Source organism: Labeo rohita, chromosome 22 (genome assembly GCF_022985175.1).
Source record: "Labeo rohita strain BAU-BD-2019 chromosome 22, IGBB_LRoh.1.0, whole genome shotgun sequence".
Taxonomy (NCBI): domain Eukaryota; kingdom Metazoa; phylum Chordata; class Actinopteri; order Cypriniformes; family Cyprinidae; genus Labeo; species Labeo rohita.
Genome location: NC_066890.1, coordinates 47881702 through 47900123, shown reverse-complemented (window position 1 = coordinate 47900123; position 18422 = coordinate 47881702).

The window sequence follows — 18422 nt, the reverse complement described above, 5'->3', positions numbered from 1 at the left end:
ATTTATGACTGAACAATGGCTTGTTACATACAGAGAAAGCATGAGCTAATTGAATAGAATATCTTTGTTATTGTACAAGTACAATAAGATTTAGTTTGAAACTTCCAAATTGATACTAAAGCTCAAAAATACAAATTATTTCAATATAAAATGTTCAATTATAAAAGGTTTGCAGCAGTATTAAAATAGTGCAAATAGCTAAGATGTGCAGTGCAGCATTAAAACCTAACCGGTACAATCAGAAAACATAATGTAATTAAAACAAGGGATGAATTCATTATTCCATGTATATTTAAGGTTAATGTGTGTACTGGGTTACATTTTAGTTACAGCAGCTATCACTGTGTTGTTATGAAATTAGTTGTGCCAGACAGTTTTGGACACTTTTACACTGACGCATATAATGCTACTTGCCTGACATTGGCATGTGTTATTTAGGTGTCAAAGTTGTGCAGAACTGAAGGAAGAAACCTCAAAGACAGTGCCAGAAGGATGCTTAATCAAACATTGTGGTGTCAATACTTAACTTATTGCGCAAATCAGAAATGTAAAAAAATAATTCCTTTATTGGTCATTTTAAAATGTTAAACTTTGTCTGCAACTGTTAACCACCTCAATCTGTATTATATTTTAGGATTTTAAAAATTCCGTAATGTCCAAATTCAACATTAAGAGGGTGGTCCGCTGCAAAAGGAGGCATTTGAAAATGTATATACAACACACAATATTTACCAGAGAGCTTCTCTTTTTTTTACACATTGAATGGTGATGCACAATATATACCACGTTTTTGTTTTTAGTGTGCATCCAAGTAAAAGAGAATGACTCTCTGTCACAATTAGTGAAATTAAAGTAAAAAATTGTCAAACAAGCTTTTCTTATGCTATTTTTTTTTTTTTTTTTTTTTTTTTTTTTCTTATTTGGCAGATGCAGTGATAACCAACTTCCTGGCAGCAACAGAGATGTACTTGAGGAATGCAGTTGGGAAGCATTTTATACAAGAAAAAAAAAACAACAACAATAATGAGTCATTTCCTTAGATTTTTTTTTTTTTTTACATTGTCATTTAACCACAATGTTTTAATGTTACGTGTGATAACATGCTCTTGATTTGTATTATTTATTTCTTTTAAATATCTTAAGGTATTTAAAATATATATTTTTCATTTTTATATTTTTTATTATCTTAAGTTGTTAAATTCCATATTTTTATCATAATATTTATATTTAAGTGAAATGTATTTATAATATTTTATTTTGTCATTAATTCTTTTGCATTTTTAAAATTTTGTATTGTCTTAAGTTGTTAATGTTATTTTTCTTAATAAAAACTGCATATGTAGTTTGTTTGGATGGATTACCATTTTGTTGTGTTGTAGATGTATATACGTAGGCGTTCATTAGCTGTCTATTTGATGACTAGTCTATTATTGGGCTATGGATAGACATCTGTTAAATTTTCACTGACAGCCCAAAATTTGCCTTGTTTTAGCCTAGACGTCAGGGCTATGTTTTAACAGCTATAGCCGTTATTTAAACGCAAAATTGCTTGCTGGGCAGTAGGCTTCATTAACAAATGACTCTTATGAACCGATTCTTTTTGAGTCAAAAACACAAAGCATTGCCCAGTTCACTACCGAATTGTTTTTACATTTGTTCATTAATCAGATAATTACTCCTTCTCGACTAACTCAAAACTCCTGTGAGAAATCTAGCCCTGTCCGGATTTGTCTGAAATTCATTGCGTAATTGTTTGGTGGTCCAATTCTCTGACCGCTCGTTTCACTTTCATTATGGATATACCCAGCAAACACAGAACGTTCCCCTAACGTTCCCCTATGGTTCCCGTTTGGTTATTTTTTTGGGAACCAAATGAGAACGTTCTAGAAATGTTCCCTGTAGGTTCTCTTTTTACGTTCCCAGAACGTTCCCTGCAGATTATTTTTTTGGTTTAATTTTATAACCTAAAAAGAACCTTCCCAGAACGTTCCCTGCAGGTTATTTTTAGGTTTTATTTTTATAACCTACAGAAAACATTCCCGGAACGTTCCCTGCAGGTTATTTTTAGCTGTCATATCCATGTAAACTAATAAAAACTTTGCAGATCTTTCTGATTATTCTAATGCTGAAATGTATACTTTTTCATCATAAACAAACTATTTTTTGCAGAATTTCATGTCTGAAATAAGTGTTTAAGAAAGTGTAGACATCCGTGGTCAAATCGCATTATAATGATAATATAATTCCAATTTTATAGCTAAAATTAAGCCAAGGTTAAGCAAAGTCAGAAAATCATATCATTAACACTGGGTTTGTTTGTATATTTCTTTCCTGCGCGCCTCTGATCTGCACACGCTTCTCCAGCACGTGCTTAATCCTGCCTTCCACAGAAAGCCGTGCACTCCCGTAATTTAAAAATTAACAGTCATTTCCTTTTACTGACTGAGGTATTACCAGACAGCATTGCGAGTTCATAAGAACATCTTTACTCCGTGCTCAACATGTTCAACAAGACAAACTTCCGGTACACACAGGAACGTATGACGTAACACAAATATTACGTATTACAACATCCCCCCTGTTTAACATAAGTGTGTAAACATCTCAGACAACCATGACAACAATATTACTTTTTTTTTTTAAATAACTGCACAACAGAATATTCTTAAAGACATTACAGATTTTTTTTTTTTTTTTTTTTTTTTTTTTTTTTCAATGGAGTGTACATTATAACAGTAATGAACAGTGGTAAACTGGTTATGTGTGCAGAATTAAGCATTTAGTCCTTATTTGGAACTCTCTCTTTCTTTTTTTTTCTTTTTTTTACTGCTTAACTATTCCTTCAGCTTTACACATAGTCCTTGTATTGCACTGGCTTAATGACGATTCATCCGGACCTTATGCATGTTGGTATTGTTGTCTTATTACTTGTATCGTTTATTTTTGTTTCAAGATTTTATTTTCAACTGTATCCTTGTGGCTTTGTTCAGTCACATCTCCCTTAGGTGTTTGGCAAATTGCACTTTTTTGTGGAGGTACTGTGTTTGTGTCGCACACATCTCACGAAGATGACTCCTGGTACGTCTGATTGTGTTTCCATTTGGTGTTTGAACCAATTTATTTTTTTTGCTCTCTGCATTTTTCCACAATAGTCCCTGGGTGCCATGTTCTCCTTTCCTTGTCCACTCTGTCCGCGGAACAGTGGTAGTAAGTTTCTACCGCTGCACCGATCATGATGTGTTTTCATTATCGTTGTCCTTTTTTCCAGGCATTGTCTGTGTTCCAGTTTCCCTGAATCTGCATGAGTGTGGTGACAGGTCTGCCAAGGAGCAATTCTGCAGGGGATGGTAGATCACTGTCAATGGGCGTCGCGCGCACCTGCAACAAGGCTGCTTGTACATCTCCTTTGTGTTGTGTTGTTTTTTTGATGATGGATTTGATGTGTCTAACGTGTCTTTCAATAAATCCATTACTTTTTGGGTAGTGAGTTGAACTTGTGGTGTGTTTTATTCCCCAATCAGCCATGAATTTCTTGAAGGGTTGTCCCGTGTATTGTGGTCCATTGTCTGTCATTATTTTATCTGGTCGACCAAATAGAGACATGTAGCATTGCATTTTTTGTGCAACTGCATGATTGCTTGCTGGAATAGGCATTTCATCAACCAATGGATATTTGGAATACCTGTACACTGTAAGTAGGTACTGATGTCCATGAAAAACAGATCAGACGACAAGTACTGCCATGGCTTTGTAGGTGTTTTGTGCGGAATGAGTGGTTCTTTTGGTTGTGCATCTTGATGTTCCGCACAGGTACTGCAAGACTTGCACATTTTTTTGATGTCTGTGTTTATCTTTGTCCAATACACACTCTCTCGGGCCAAACCTGTGTGTTTTTTCGATACATTGGTGGCCTGCATGTAGTTGGATCAGAATGTCGGTAGTCATAGATTCTGGAATTTGCACCTGTCTGCCTACAACTCCTGCTTCAATGGCAAGTTCATCTCGGAAAGGCCAATAGCGGCGTAGGTCTTTTGGCAGGTCTTGTATCTTATCTGGCCATCCCTGATGTATTATTTCTTTTAATGCACTGAGCTTGGGGTCTTTTGCAGTCTCCGTTCCGAGAGCCTCCTGTTTGTTTGGAGAAAAGTTTACAATTGCGACAGTATGGTGCTCAGGGTCTTCGAATTCTGCATCCAATCCATTTATGCGTTCATCAAGTTCAATGTCTTCATTGTTTTCAGGGTTTGGCAGGCAGCTGAGAGTGTCTGCGAGAATCATTTGGTTTCCAGGGTGATACATGATGCTGTAGTTGTATCCCTGCCTCTTGATCAGCATTCGTTGCAGCCTGGGGGGAGCAGCATGTAGAGACTTTGTGCATATGGTGACAAGAGGTTTGTGGTCAGTTACCACAATGAATGATTTGCCATACAAGTATGTGTGATATCGCTGCATGCCATACACAGTAGCAAGCATTTCTCTTTCAATGTTGCTGTATCTTGATTGGCGTTAAGTTAGTGTTTTTGAACCGAAAGCAATGGGCCTGTTGTCTTGCACCAGTGCTACACCGATGCCTCTCTGTGATGCATCTACCTCCAGTGTGAGCGTTGTTGGGTTGATGGTTGTTGGGCTGTAGCATTTTAGGCAAGCATCAACAGTCACTGTTGACTTTAGGTCTTCAAAGCACTTTTGATAATCAGTGTCCCACATGCATTGTGAGTCGTTTCTCAGCAGTCCCCTCAGATTGTGGGCTTTATCTACAAACTTCAAACTACAAACTGGGCTTTATCTACAAAAGCATGCATATGGATATGAAATCCATACCAGCTTTTGCACCTTGCCTGCAAATTAGGATGAAATGAAATGAAATGAAATGGCGGAAATGATATAAAAGAGCGGAAAAACGGAAGCCCGGGGGTGAGCGGAAGGAAATAACGTGACGAGAACGATACTTGAAAGCAAGTGTGGCCAAGCGTGTTGGATCTCTGTTTGCGCAGACCGGAGCTGCGTCCGAAATCGCATACTTCCCTACTATATAGTACGCGAAAAACAGTATGCGAGGCGAGTAGTATGTCCGAATTCATAGTATTCGAAATTCAGTAGGCGAGAAGTACCCGGATGACCTACTGCTTCCGCCCGAATTCTGTAGTACGCATACCATGGACACTTTCCTATCCCGTGAGGCGCCGGGAGAGGAGGCGTCATATTCGAAAAATGGCGGAAAGTGGAGACGCGGCTCATTTCAAGTGTAAAAAACGTTGTTTATTGTGATTAAATTACACTTGTTTAACACAATCTAAATAAACAGATGACTTATTGAAAGTTTAAACACTGTAAATCGAAACGTTATTTGATAAATAATCTAGAAGCTGTGTACGAAGGCGTGATCTGCGAGCAGCTGACCGACGCCTTCTCTGAGCTGTCTGTCCAATCACCGTTAAAACGCCGATCATTGCCGGTGCCGGTGTTCGTGCAGTGGAGCGGTCTCTTTAAATTTTTGCGCTGTTGTGACGACGCATGACACGTGACAACATCAATATGGCGGATGTAGTACGTCCGAATTCCATTCATACTACCCACATTCATACTATATAGAACGTACTTTTTAACGGTCGGGTAGTACGTTCATATTTAAATGTAGTGCCTACTTAAGCAGTATGCGATTTCGGACGCAGCACGGGTGTGTACGACGCCACAAAAAAAAAAAAAAAAAAAAAAAAAATAACGCGGAGAAATTGGTGGCGCATTGATTGCCGGTTGCAACGTAAATTCCAGACTGGTTCACCTGCAGCAGGTACCTCAGTTTCTCTTCCTTTGTTAAAAGTCTCCGAAGCTCCAAAAATTCATTTCCCGGCCTTTCCTTTGGCCGCCCAGACACTGCCTGCTTCACGCAGCCCAACCCCACACATCCACACTGCACGAAAGATGGCACGCACTCACTCACTCACTCACGTAACACACGTAACACACACACTCAGCGAATTTACGTCTGATGGAAATATTTTGTTTTTTGTTTTTCGTTATTGCTGTGTATGAAAAGTTTGAACTTTAAGACTGTTTCCACAAGATGAGTTTAAAGGGAAACTGATTGTTGTTGTTGTTGTTGTTGTTGTTGTTAGTTTTTGTGACAACAAGGACTTTTTACAGTTAATTAATTAATTTATTTATTTATTTATTTTTTTGGACTCTTGATCTTGTCAAGGTTGAATTGAGCAAGTGAAAACACATGGATGTTTAATTAATGCTTGTGATTTTCATTATTATATAAATGCTGTGAAAAAAAGGAAAAACTTTGTAAGATTTAATTTTCCTCCATTCATTATTTTTTATTTATTTATTATTATTATTATTATTTTTTTGATTCTTTTTCTTATGCATGTGCTCAAATAACAACAGTCTGCACACTAAAACAGAAAATTTGTTGTGAATTGTGTTATTTCATCCATTTGTGTTTTCCTGTGTGTTAATGTGCAGATGACAATTTGTGTATCGGTGGTTTCTTTTTGAGCTTTTCTGGGAATTGATTAAAAAATAATAATAGTAATGACTCTTTTGACTTGGCAGTTTATTTTGCCTTGTCTGGCGCCCAAACAATTTAATTTATGAGGTCCCTTACTTGCCTTCAAATTTAACTTTGGGGCTGCCACCGCTAAAACTGCTGTACAAAGAGTTGAAAAAAAAACAAAAAAACAAAAACATAACGTTACCTAATGCAGAGAATAGGCTTGCTGCTATAGTCGGTGTTCTGCAACACTGGTTACGCCACCAGGCCAACATTTGTACGTTTTAGTCTCATAACACTGGTTAATGGAAACGCTGTAATTTCGCAACAGTGTTTATAAAACATCGCAAAAGACAGGCATGACAGCAAACTGATGCCTCGTTTTATTTATGACGTACTGACAAAGTTTAAAGGGGTCATCGGCTGCCCATTTTCCACAAGTTGATATTATTCTTTAGGGTCTTAATGAGTTAAAATTTCTCAGTTGTAATGTAAAAAAAAACACCCATTTTACCATGTCAAAATCAGCCCTTTTTAGAGTGAGCCATTCTGTTGCATGTTCCTTTAAATGCTAACGAGCTCAGCCACCCTGCCCTCTCTTCTGTGGGGTGACAATCAGTAATGTTTACTTTAGCCGCATTTAGCTGTAAAACTTGCTAACTAACACATTAATAAGAAATGCAAATTGCAAAGATGCATAAAAAAGCACCCATATACTCACTTCTGCTGTAGGTGAAACTAGATTACGAATGATTTGCGTAAACATAGACGTATTTATGTAGGTTACCGGGGGCATTCTTGTCTTCCCCTGTCGAAACAATAATGGTGGTCGGACTGTTCTCAGCACTCACTCAGCTCATGTAGGGCGGGTTTAAGGTAAGACCGTCATGTCAATCAACTATCATGGGAGTGGCCTTGGTCAGTGTGACATCATACCGATAAGACGCTGAGAATTACCTGATTTGAAAAAAGGCATATTACTTATAAAGATTACAAAAAAACACTGGGTGAATTTTTTTATCATTATAGGGTGGTTGTGTACACACACTGTCAACACACATTTATGTTCAAACAACTTGTAAAAGTGAGTTTTGCAACCAATGACCCCTTTAAATGATTTTCAATGGTCGCTTGGTCACATCTAGTGTAGACAGACTTTAGCTGTCACGCCATAACAACCGACATGTCTGGTGTAGATGCGGTGTTAGTCATTTATGAATAAGATTAAATGGGGTTTGGATTGTGATTATGATCTTTAAATGATAATGTATATCAATTTCTGATAATGTATGTGTCTCCATCTATTTCTGATAATATTTGAAGAGAAACGTTACACTTTTAATTCTGAATCATAACTATACATTGTATTAAAGGTATAGTTCACTCAAAAATGAAAATTCTGTCATTTATTCACCCTTATGTTGTTTCAAATGTTCGTAACTAGACAGTTGATGGGCCCCAATGATTTCCATAGTATTTTTTTTTCCTACCATGGAAGTCAGTGGCTACTATGAACTGTTTGGTTATCAACATTCTTCAAAAAATCTTTTTTGTCTTTAACAGAAGATTCTGATTCACACAGGTTTGGAAAAACATAAGGGCGATGAAGGGTAAATGATGTCAGAACTTTCATTTTGGGGTGAATGTTCCCTTTTTATGTAAAAATTATGTAAAATTATGGAAAATTATGGAAAATCAAATTAAGCAAAATCACTACATTTATGAAAATCAAAACATCTCACATATTACAAAAAGTCAGTGAATCAGTGACTGTGTAATGTAGCAGATAAAGGACAATCCTCCTCCAAATTGGCAGTGATCAGATGGATCCTTGGTGAATCTGTAGTGGGGTGGGCCTGACGAGTCCTTAAAAAGAATGATTTCTTTTTTTTTTTTTTTTTTTTTAAACCATTCCTTTAAACAATCTTAAACAAAATGTATTTAAATTGTACTGAAATTTGCCATTATAAGCCATTTAGGCAAACAAATGATCAGTTTTGAAACTATTAGTTATGATCGAAACATGAACCTATTGCATAACAATCCATCAGAAAAATGTGAATCCCCAAAAGAAAGACAAAGATGATTCAAAAAGAATGGACTCTTTCCATAGATATCATAGCAAGGTAAATACAATTGTATCTTTAAAAAAAAAAAAAGCCCATTTGTACACCACAATCAAATCAACCATAATATAATTTTTACCTGCAGTTGCATTTATCCTGATATGACACATCTGAAGGCTGTGATGTTCTCCAGTGAATGAAATAAAGGACTGAAGATGGTGACAAGTTCTATTTCCCTTTCTTTGTGCCACCTCAGAAAAAGACAACAGGAAAAAAAAAAGTTACTCAGATTTTCTATGACCAGTGGAGGAAATGTCTTACAAATCTACTTATAATGATTATAATTATACTTCATACTACAGATATTTCAAACCCAGTCTGAGGTCTGGAAACAGTGGTTAAAATTGACTCCCAGCTAACAAAAATACGTAACTGTTACGTAACTACAACGCAATCTGGTGACCAAAATTTTGTCGTGGCAACGTAACTAGTTACGTCGTGGCAACCGGAAAAGTGAAAGACCCCTATACGTCGCAACAACGTAACTTTGTGACGTTGTCAGTTAGTGACTGCGACGTCGTGGCAACACCGTGGATCAGTAATCAGTTGTGCTGGTAATCAGTTGGTAATTTTGTATATTTATTTATTTTCTATGGGCGGACATGCAGTAGTTTAACCTATTTTATGTCCTCATTTGCCCAAACTAATGTAAAGGCTGTTCAAACAGCTGTGAATGATGAATACAGACTCGAAATTAATTCAGTTGATTTATTTTGAAAAACATACAAATATGAACAGTAAAATACACTGTAAAATACAATGTATAAAATATGATGAGAAAAACATTGTTAATGAGAAGACTAAATTGACTGCAGCAACTTAAATTTTAAGTTCAGTCAACTCAAAAAAAGTTTATTCAACTTGAAATGTTAAATTATACTAAGTGACAACTTAGATATTTGAGTTGAATTAACTTATTTTAAGGCAGCTGGGTTACTTACCCATCTGTTAAGTTTAGCAAACACAAATATCTAAGTTGTTACTTAGTACAACTTAACATTTCAAGTTGACTAAACTTATTTTAGTTGACTGAACTTAAAATTTTAAGGCAGCAGGGTAACAAATTATTTTAAGCTGAATCAACAAATTGTGTTTTTTATTTTTTACAGTGTACCGGATATAGGAAGTGAGATAAAGGTCCATTTAGTCGACATGAATGTACAGCCTTCCACGCTGCATCTAGAATTCAGATGGTGTTCAGATCAGTTGTTAGTTTTGCGGTACATGTGCGACTGAAGTGCAGAGAGGCTTAAGAACGTGCATGAGCATTCAGGACAGTACACGAAAACCTGGAGTTCGCCAAGTTTTTGTCCACTTTGGCAAGATTAATAAATGCATATAATGTCTCCAAAGAGATGCCACAGTGTTTGTAGACGAACATTGTGGGTTTTATGCTAACGTTAGCATTAAATGCATGCTGTACATTTACATGCTTACATGTATGGGGTTAATAGGTAACGTAAGCACCAAGCGATTTCATAGCGATTAAAAACCACAGCGAAATGACTATCTTTAAACCAGCTTTAAACCTTTATGCCCGGATTCTTGGTCAACAATTTCATACAAGTTAACATAAAAACTCACCTGCTATCAACATGGTCAAAACCAAGACAGAGACCTGTTTATGTTCACACTTTGACGGTGAAACTTCCTACAAAAAAAGGAACGAAAAGAAAGAAGATATTTGTTTTGCACAGAACGTTCTGCTCAATCTGAAACGATTAACGTTATCCGCCACAAAGCTCTCTACCATCGACGTACACTGTAAAGTGTGACTGCGCCTTGTGAAGAGACAGCACTTTTATTATTATTTTCTTTTTAATTAAACCGAAGAATAACACAAAAATACACTGACGTTAAATATATAATTAAAAAGCAGGAACATTGTACATACATTTGATGGCAGCTGCGAGGTTCTTGTGTGTGCGTCTTCCTTTTCTTCTCTCCCAGAGGAAAAAAAAGCCTTTCTGTCATTGGTCAGATTTCACGCTCATTTTTTTACTGTATTTGGATTTACAGTAAAAGAAAAATACTGTATTTTAATGGTGCCAAGAGGATATTTCCCATAATGCAACTTTAAAATACGGTAACAACCTGTATGACTGTTCTACAGTAAAGTACAGTTCATATTACAGTTAAATACTGTGTAATTTACAGAAATCACTAACAGTGTGGCTCAGTTTTGGGGTTTCTGGCTAAAGACTGGTCTCTATGTAGTTTACTGAAGGCTGAGATTGGGTAGCACTATTAAAACTTGTTCTGGCGCAGTTCAGGGCTGGTTATAAGTTACTATTTGGCTGAGATTTGGGCCAGTTATGGCTCATGTGTGGCTCATGTATGTAGTCCAGATCTGGGCCACTCACACACACACACCTATATTACACACAGGATGTTTGGGTCCACTGGACCCAGGGCTAACAAAAGAGTGGAAATTTTAGGTCCTTTGTAAGTTCACTCTGTCCCCCAGGTCTGGGCCTGCTATTAGTATGTGTTATGTGTGTATGTGTGAGAGAAAGTGAGAGTGTAAGTTGTGTGCTTCTGCCCCTGCCATTCTCGCACAAGGCTGTAGCATTTTAATTTATAAATGTGATTTAACAAAGGAAAATGGCAAATATCAGCCAAACATTCTGTTTATATTGCTTTTAATTGGGATGAAGTAAACATCTGTTGAGTATTTTAATATATATATTTTTTTTAACTGTGATGAATTAAAAACCCAAAAATGCAGCGGGTCCACCAGACCTACGAACACTGGCTGAGTAACAAAAATATGTACACCATACAAGGGTTAAACTACATTTTGGAAGTTCAAACTCGTGGGCACCACAGAAGACCACTATATGGAGACAAATCCTGAAATGTTTTCCTCAAAAACATAATTTCTTTACGACTAAAGAGAGAATCACATAAACATCTTGGATGACAAGGGGGTGAGTTTTTGTTTGTTTGTTTGTTTAAATCTTCTGGTGTTTGCAGACTGGGAAGAAGCTGTCCCCAAATCATTTTTTATGGTTGACAGTGGAATCACAAAATACGTGAACTGCTTATAGGCCTATTGTGGAAGTGCTTTAAGACTTTTTCAGAAAGAGGCACTCTGTTTGTTTGTTTGTTTAAATTTTGCTTCTGGTGATTGCAGACTTTTGGAAGAAGCAATCATCCTCGACCACCTTTGGAACCACAAATAACAGTCATGGTATGTGGACCAGACACAGGTCGCATGTTAATGCCAAGTGTAAATCCAAATAGCTGGTCAACTGACAAGGTGGAACTTCCTCAGCTGGCAAAATACAGCCTCTGCTGGGCCTTTTTGACAATAGGGTCCCACTTCAGGTCCTGAGAGATGGAGGTGCCTAGGAATCTGAATGTCTCCACAGTTGTTACAGTGTATAACGGCCACCTAATGTTTAACATTATTTATGTTAAGGTCCCTTTAAATATGTTTTGCTCTAAGTTTGAATGCTGATCTGTGAACCCGCACGCACAGAGATAGAGTCGAGTGCGAGGAGAGAGATGGTCGCTCTTCTGCTGACTACTACAGTGCTCTAACTTCTTTTCTTTTTGTTTGTCACATTACCAGAGTGTTTTATTTACTGTTTTGTACTTGCCCTCTCGCATGTGTGAAAGAAGAGTGCACTGGTGCAAACAACTATAAAGGCTCGTGGAACGGCTGATTGCCTTGAGTTTTCTTTTCTTGTCTTTTATTTCATCCAGGTAGACTCACCCTCTCTGGCAGAAGTGATGTCCATGATGGTGAGTGGGGGGCATGATGGTGGGTTCCTCCTGAAATCCACAATCATCTCCACTGTTTTAGCTGAGGAGCTAAACCATTCAGGGCTTTATAAGTAATTAGCAAGATTTTAAAATCTATATGATGTTTAATAGGGAGCCTAGTATTTTTAAGAGTGTTTGCTCATCTGCAATATGTCTATTGGTCATTTTCTATCAGATGTCAAATAGACATCTATTAAATGTCTATCAAATAGACGTCTATTAAGATGTTTTTGATTTAGACTGTATATAAAACTGACATCTTAAAGACATCTGTCAGATGTTTGTACACAGCAGATGCTTTCCAGATTAAGTGATCTTTAACAGACATCTTGTCTGTTAGATGCAGTACGTGTGCTATCTGGGTTACTTATCCTAATAACACGCATACATCACAGAGATGTCTTTTTGACGTCTGCATTTACATCTGCAAGATGTATTTTTAAGAGTGTTTGCTCATCTGCAATATGTCTATTGGGTGTTTCCTATCAGAGGTCAAATAGATGTTTATTAGATGTTTTTAAGATGTTTATGATTTAGAATGTATAGACGTCTGCCAGATGTTTGTACACAGCAGACCCAGATAGCACACGTACGTCTGCAAGATGTCTGTTAAAGATCTCTTGATCTGGAAAGCATCTGCTGTGTACGAACGTCTGGCAGATGTCTGTAAGATGTCAGTTTTACATGCATTCTAAATCATAAACATCTTAAAGACATCTAATAGATGTCTCTTTGACATCTGATAGGAAATGTCCAACAGACCTATTGCAGATGAGCAAACTACATTGTGCAGATCTCTTGCAAATGTAAATGCAGATGTCAAATAAACGTCTCCGAGATGTACGTATGCTATCAGGGGATTTGTAAGAGAATGCCATAGATCTTGGCGGACGCCTCGCAACCTGAGTTGCGTAGCCAAGTCAGGTAGTCCTGAGAAGCTAAGGGGAGGGATTGGGGCCCAACATCTCGGGACTCTGCTAACAGTCTCAGAGGAACTGAACAGAGCAAAGGGTGTCATGCTTGGAGATGAAAGCCCCCAAAAACACGGGGTGTCTTTGCCAACATGCAGAGAACCAGGTAAGTGCCCAACACATCCTGATCTGCAGACTCAGCATCTGACCGTCACATGGAGGGCCATCGCTGTAAGATAACCGAGAGGGGGGGACACTCTTACTGACCAGGCACTGACTGTCTGCGGGAAGACAGGCGGTCGGAATGGGTTGTGCCGAATCCATCTCTCATCCCCGGGTCGAGAGTGTATCTGGGTAGGTCAGTTAGGCTGCCTCCTTTGGGTTGCTTGTCTGAGGAAAACTAGAAGCCTAACGAGGGTTCTAGAAAGCCTACTGACGAGCTGATGTTGCCACCTTCCCACAAGAACTTTGACCGTTGGATGGGTCTGGCCAGAGGCCCAGCTGTTGGGGGGGCCTCAGGAGTTCTGCAGGGGGCCGTCCGTGGTGACGAGCAGACAGGGGTAGTCAGGGGTACAGGGCCGGGGCCAGACCCTGGACCAACAAAGTGGACATCGCCCTTCCCAGAGCCTGCGCCGCAACTTTCATAGCTCAGAAAGCGTAATCGGTCATTACACGCGGTTCCTGTAACTCTAGGTTGGAACCACCCTCGTACAGATTTCATAACACCTTGGCCTAAATGCCCACAGGAGCTTGTCCAGAAGCCGTGTAAGCCTTGCCTGGAGAGAACTTACAGGCCCTGGATGGGAACCATGGGAGAAACCCATCAAGCGGCGGCGTTTTGCAGGGAGTACACCGCAATCGCCTTCTCCGCCTGGGGAACCTCTGAAACCCCTTCGCTGGACCCCCATCAAGGGTGGTGGTAGAGGAGGAGTTGGTATATCGTGTTCTGGCCGAAAACCTTCTGCGATTTCATCAACTTCTCGTGCACTTCTGGAGAATAGGCACAGGAAATGAGCGTAAAGGTCGGTACCCAGATGTCTATTATTCAGCCCCTCCTTGGCTGCCCGTTCAAGCATGGCCGCCTTTTTAGCGTCTGCCTCAGGCTGAGAATCAGCCCCCTGCAGAGGCTTGCTCAGCTGAAACTTCAGCTTCAAATGGCTCACGCCCTCCTAGTGATGCTGCCGCTAACCATTCCATCTGTTTAGGAGCTCCGAACAAGAAAGTCAGCCATACTGAGACAGACTAACAAACTGATCAGGAAGCTCGACCGAGGGGCGTGGGGAGCGTGAGGTTTGCAGGGTTTTCACCCGGCGGAACTTTCTTGCTTCCTATTGATCCCTATCGACGCACATCGCAGCGGCCTCGTACCCAGAAGTAGAAGGACCGGAACGGGAAGCAGTCGAGATGAGCCGCGGCTTCACGTAAAAGCACACGGCTCAAGAGCAAAGCGCGCTCACGATCATGTTTTCGCAAGCAAAACATGAAATGACAACAAGCGCTAAATCAGTGTGAGCATAGCCCAACACTGAACACAACGATCATGTTGATTTATTTGGGGGGTAAGCCGCAACCAGAAGGACACGAAGAGAAAGGCTTGTTACTAACACACAATCCCACGCCAGCTCTTTTAGAGAAATTACTCTTTTAGGAGGAAGATTGCTCTTCAAGATTGCCGTCAGCTTTGCAAATCTGCACACCCAATTTCACTGGCCTTTTCTCAAAGTTTTTAGAGGTGTTTGGGCTCCCAAGAGCGACCCCTAGTGTTGTGCACTTGACACAACGCTCTAGACCGGTGACAAAGCTTTTTTCCATCGTATGACAGCATGGAAATGTAATGGACTGATTGCAAAGACGATTTAATTTCTAACCTACAGAGGACTGATTAATGCAATGTTTAACAGTGTTGCTTTGGGATTTAATGACTCTTTGTATTAATATTGTGTTAATTTCTAATGTCTACCTGCCATGTACAATTAGGGGCCGGGGTGTAAGAGTCATTGTGTTTGTTGTAATTATATTTTTTACCACTGGGTGGAGTGTGAGCCTTAATGAGTAGATAATAAGAGGGTAAAGTGAAGTGTGAGAAGTGAGGTGTGTAATGGAGAGAAGTGCAACAATTTTTTTGACCATGTCAGGAGGTGAATACGTGGAGGCATCTGATGGGATTTTAGGAGTATTTGTGCAACTGTGAGATGAAAATGACCTTTATGAGCTGTGTGATGAAGGAAAATGACAAAGCATTATTTTCTTATTTGGATCTCACATGTCAGAAACTACTTCAGGAGACAAAATGATTATGTCACTATACTCACAAAGCCTTGGTAACAAAATACTGTCCTTAAAATACTTAACCTGATCAGCTGTTACATGTGTGTAATGTGGAATCCCTGTAAAATGAGGCGAGAAAAATCCATTCTGTGTCCAAATAAAAATAATTAGTGTCTCTGTAGACATTTGTTAAAGAGTTCTAAAATCTTACATTTATTAGAGAAGTGAAACAAACATATCAAGTGATATGTTGCGTGTTATAATGTTTACTAATGAACTTACTTAATGATAAACAGATCATTATTTCATGTAAATTAAAATGCTTACAAATGTCATTAAACTTTCAATATTCAAATGATTTTCACAGATAGTTTGATTAAAAGCTTCATTAATAAATCAATAACAAACTTTATATAATGCTTATATAATGCTATATAATTAACCTTTTAACTGTCGCCTGTCCCCTCAGTGGGATGCCTATTACATATAAATCCATATAAATCTAATCATAACAAACTATATATCAGTGGAAAGGTCTTAGCTTCTAAATATATATATTTTACCACCAATATTTGCTATACATTATCTACAGGAACAGTAATAGATTAAATTATGACAAGAGCGCACCTCAAAAATATATATCATAACAGGAGTTTGTCTCCAAAAGTCTTTTTTCGTTGCCTTTTTTTCTTATCACATTTTAGAGATCAAATAAATGATATATCAACTGAAAGCTTAAAATCTTAAAATTCAGAAAAGCCATTTTAAATTCTGACACTGCATTACCATGGAAATGGTACTTTAAAAATGGTGGTGACAGTTAAAGGGTTAATGCTAAAATGTCATTAAACTTTTGAACAATATGATTATGCACTTTTTAAAAATGTCAAATGATTTTTAGAGAAATGATCCAGTGATAAAAAGATTATTTGTTAATGTACTTTTAAATGCTAACAAATGGCAGTAAACTTTCAGAAAATTAAAAATAAAATAAAATAAAACATATCTTTTAAATAGTAATTTTGAGCACTTCACAAACTATACTCCTGTGAGCATTTCTGCTTTTCCATTTTTTTTTTTTTTTATTTTATTGCCCTTTGGTTTGGATGTTTATCTTAGTTTAGATGTTAATGTTCCCCTTATTTTTGGTTACTGGAATGGACCCTGGACTGTTTGCACAGTATTTTGACCTCTGCCTGATTATCTTGTGTATATCTCTGATTTTGATTTATATCACGCAACACTCCTCTGTTATTTATCGGATTGCCTCCATATTATGGCTGGTATCTGTTACCTCTCTATATATTCACTGTTTGTCTCAAACATTTTGGTTTTGTTCTTGTTTACTCTCTTGCAGGATGCTTCACTCTTTTTATCACGTTATTTCATTTTGTTTTTTATGTGTGTGTGTATGTGTGTATTGTTTTTTACTCTCATAAGTAGTTAATATTGTAATTTTTTGTTTTCTTGTCAGCTATTTTGTATATTTTTCTTAAAATAATCTTCAGTTTGGATTCCTGTTGAATGACCGTAAATACTGCATATGACATAATAAATCCATTTAAACAGATTATACTAAGGTGAGCAGAGATGAGAAATTATCATCTTTCTCAGAACAAATCTGTTAAAACTAATCACCAATGGAAAAATAGTTTCACTTCAATGTGTTTTTAAAGAAATTATTAATAAAATGTATGTGAGTTAATGTAAAGTTAAACAGGAAAAACACCTCTTAATGTCACTGCACAAAAATAAAATAAAATAAAATAAAATAAAATAAAACATATATTGTAATTAGTAATTTTGAGCACTTCACAAACTATACCCCTGTGAGCATTTCTGCTTTCCCCCTTTTTTTTTTTTTTTTTTTTGCCCTTTGGTTTGGATGTTTATCTTAGTTTAGATTTTAATGTTCCCCCTGTTTTTGGTTATTGGAATGGACCCTGGACTGTTTGCACACTATTTTGACCTCTGCCTGATTATCTTGTGTATATCTCTGATTTTGATTTATATCATGGTTATTTATCAGATTGCCTCCATATTATTCCTATTATTATACATATTCACTGTTTGTCTCACACATTTTTTTTTTTTTTTTTTGTTTACTGTCTTGCAGGATGTTTCACTTTTTTTATCACATTATTTCATTTCATTTCACTTCATTTTTTTTTCACCACTAGCAGAGTATGCATAATAAAATAAACAATAAAAATGCGCTTTTTTTAGCTTTACATCTTTGACAGAAAATGAAATATGCTGGCAGGGCTTACAATAACAAAACTCCTAATGGTGTCATTACCTGGCTGCCAAATAAGCTTTAGACTCTGGCTGAATAGGGACAAGAATTGTCTTGATCCAAAACATCAATTTATGCAACAAGGTACAACCTTTTTTGGCAAGAACATCTGAAACACAAACCAGCAGCTGCTACTGTAGGATCTGGAGGAAATATATTTAGCATATTTTTCTTAAAATAATCTTCAGTTTGGATTCCAGTTGAAAGACTGAAAATACTGCATATGACATAATAAATGCATTTAAACAGATTATATGTGCGCAAAGATGAGAAACGATCATCTTTCTCTGAACAAATCTGTTTAAACTAACAAATCACCAATGGAAAAATAGTTCATACTAAACTGTGGTTGTAGTTAAATCAAATTTCACTTCAGTGTGTTTTTGAAGAAATTATTATTAAAATGTATGTGAGTTAATGTAAAGGTAAACAGGAAAACACCTCTTAACGTCACTGCACAAAAAAAAAATATATTTTTGGCTTTTAAAGGAGAAGTCCCAGAACAAGAATTTACAGATAATGTACTCACATGCTTGTCATCCAAGATGTTC